General features: G+C 37.2%; 1 long non-coding RNA gene across 1 annotated transcript; it reads right to left on the bottom strand.

Moving 5' to 3' along the window:
- Positions 1 to 634: 634 nt before the first annotated feature.
- Positions 635 to 3194, bottom strand: LOC123060675 (uncharacterized). The gene is made up of 3 exons (XR_006428098.1): positions 2957 to 3194; positions 1869 to 1925; positions 635 to 1053 (listed from the first exon to the last, which is right to left on the bottom strand). It is a non-coding gene; the product is annotated as an uncharacterized lncRNA (long non-coding RNA).
- Between the last annotated feature and the right edge of the window lie 218 nt (positions 3195 to 3412).

Below are 3412 nucleotides of genomic sequence, written 5' to 3' on the forward strand. Positions count from 1 at the left end.
GTACAGAAAGCAGGTAAAAGTGTTAAAAGCTAACAAAAGGTGAACTAAGCTAACTACAGGAGGATGAGAAGGACCAAAACTAATGACATCTAACCACACAGCTGAATAACACTCTGAGCACTAAAATACTAAAAAATTGCAATTGCTGATGCACTGAGTCAACTATACAAAGGGCAAAAATACCACTAATAATTACAGTGTAAAACCATGGAAAATGCACGGTAATTCCACTAAAAATACACTGTAATTCCACTTGCAAAATACAGAGCAAAAATCCCTAAAAGTACACTATAAATCCACTAAGACTTACAATGTAAATTCCACTAATAATTACAGTGTAAATACCATGGAAAATGCACAGTAATTCCACTAAAAATAGACTGTAATTCCACTTGCAAAATACAGAGCAAAAATCCACTAAAAGTACACTGTAAATCCACTAAGACTTACAATGTAAATTCCACTAATAATTACAATGTAAATACCATGGAAAATGCACAGTAATTCCACTAAAAATACACTGTAATTCCACTTGCAAAATACAGAGCAAAAATCCACTAAAAGTACACTGTAAATCCACTAAGACTTACAGTGTAGATTCCACTAATAATTACAGTGTAAATACCATGGAAAATGCACAGTAATTTCACTAAAAATACACTATAATTCCACTAAAAATGCCACTTGCAAATACAGGGCAAAAATCCACTAAAAGTACACTGTAAACCCACAGATTTACAGTGTAAATTCCACTGTAATTCCACTAATAATTACAGTGTAAACCCACTGAAAATGCACTCTAATTCCACTAAAAGTACACTGTAAATTCCACTTAAAACACACAGAAGAATTACACTGTAATACCACTGAGAAAGTACTAAATTTAACCCCAGAGAAGCACCACCAGAGAGGGCGATTCCTCCATGATCAAGGACACGAACATGGTTGGAGAAGCAAAAAAATCACAGGTAAACACCCCCTCCTATGCATTCATCAGCTCCTGTCGTCTCTCGTCTCTCTCCTGCCTGAACAGATCTGGAAGAAAGAACATACCTGTAGTGGATATTACATAGGCTAAGTTAAGCACTAAATCTACATAGATCGAAAATAAGAACATAATCGTACAAAAGCTTGAACCAGGAGAAACTCTAGGAACAACTAGGATATGGTTGCATGAATTTGTAGTCTATGATCACAGGAAAACTGAAAACTAGATGCCCAGATCATAGATTTCTGAATTTGCAGAAATAAACACACTACAAGGATCAAAACAAGCTCACGAAGCTAGCAATTCCATTTTAGGAAAACTAGTTAAAAACATACAAGGGGGAAGATTGCCCGAGTTGAGAGAAAATATGACTATTTTCGCAAACTTTGGAAACTAAAAACCTAAACACTGTTAAGAAACCTTGATTACTGGTTTTAGACACTTTCTACCCGTTCTTAAATAGCTGTGACTGAAGGACTGAATTTAAGTAACTTTGGAAGTGCAAACTACTATGATCTGATGCTTGCTTACATTGAATATTGATAGGCATTAACATAAGCACTAAAAAATGAAATTAACAGAAAAAGGACAAACACAATCAGGCTAAAAACATTCACACTAGAAGGCACTCACACTAGTAGCAACAAACAAAAAGAATCTATAGAACTGATAACATATTTACATTTCAGAACTAAAAGGACAAATTTGTGACCGTTAGATCAAATTACTGGGACCTATTACAAAATTACTCTGCATTTATTTACAGTTCAGAATTGAATACTTGTTTGCATTAATAGATAATTTACTCAAACTACTGAAGGCAGATGCCTACAATCGACCAAATGCAATGAAATGCATCATCAAAGGACATGCGATGTACCTCAATGACGAGGTTGATTTCCTTAACATATGGCTTTCTAATAGCAGAAAAAAAATCCTGAAAACAAAAAACATTATTAAAAACATGCTTTCTCTAACTAGTTTCTTGACAAATAACAGAGTGGGTCATACGCTTTTACCGAGCTACTTCAGGCGCAAATGATGTACAAGGTTTGCATTGCAAAAAAATCATAGAAAACTAAAATAGGGAAAATCTACCAACACTAGTCATCTGCTAATGATATTCAGTTTAACGTAGTGTGTTGGAAAAAAGGGAAAATTCAGAGTAGATCACTGTAACTTACACACTCCTGAAGTTACAAGCCAATGGAACAAAACACTCAAAATTGCAGTGTAAGACAGACTAATAAAAGAGTGAAACTACAGTCCGAATCACCGTTACTTTTCTGAAAATATTCAGTCCACATCACTGTCCAATTAACTCAAAGTTACAGTCCAAATCACTCACCAAAACAGTAAAAATTACAGTACAACGCATTGTTACTTGACTTGAAAAATTCAATCTACATCACTATCCTATTCACTCAAAGTTACAGTCCAAATCACTACTCAAAACACTGAAAATTGCAGTCCAAATCATTGTTACTTAACTGAAAAAATTCAGGCCATGTCACTATCCAATTCACTCACAGTTACACTCTAAATCACTAACCAAAACCACTAAAAATTAGAGTCCAAAATTTCTACTAAACTGAAAAAAATCAGTTCACGAAATACACATCACGAGACTGAACCCACCAAGAGGGTCAGCATTTGTATCCCAGCCATCTACATAAGACACATACCAGACGAACGACAACCTACCAAACTAGCAGATGACAAAGGGATCAGTGTACTTCTAGTCTAAATTTAATGTGAATATCAGTGATCTACTCAAGGGGCAACACAAACCACATACATCTACACAAAATATGTGCGGGTAATACATGCAACTAACACAAACAACAAGATCTGACCGAGAAAACTCTACACGCAACTAACAAACAGATCTGACGAACGACACAAATCGACGGGGAAAAATAGTACCCGCGGTGGGGGAGGGAGGTGGCGTGGGGAGATGCTGCAGACCTCCGGTGCGGCAGACGGAGGGGGCGGGGCAGCCGGACGCCGTACCACCAGCCTACTGAATCGGGCGGCAAGGGGAGCTCCAAATCGCCATGGCTGTCTCACTCTCGCTCGACTCTGTTCCGGTTGTGTCTTCGAAATGAGTAGGGAAACGAGGAGGAGGAGAACGGGCAACCACAACAACGCGAGCGATAGCGAAGGAAGGGTACCGGGTCTCCAGAAAATGCCTCTTTGATTCACAGGATTTTGAAAATGTAGGAATAGGAAAAGTATAGGATTGCAGTGGCATATCAACTTGAATCCTATAGGATTAGCAAAAAGTGTTTGATGCCACATAAAAAACAAAGGAATTGTAAAAAGAGGTTGGAGTGGATGTTAGATTTCCTATAAAATGTAGTACAGAAGATTTCATAGGATAAATTCCTATGGGATCCAATCCTATGAATCAAAGGTCGATAT

Source organism: Triticum aestivum, chromosome 3A (genome assembly GCF_018294505.1).
Source record: "Triticum aestivum cultivar Chinese Spring chromosome 3A, IWGSC CS RefSeq v2.1, whole genome shotgun sequence".
Taxonomy (NCBI): Eukaryota; Viridiplantae; Streptophyta; class Magnoliopsida; order Poales; family Poaceae; genus Triticum; species Triticum aestivum.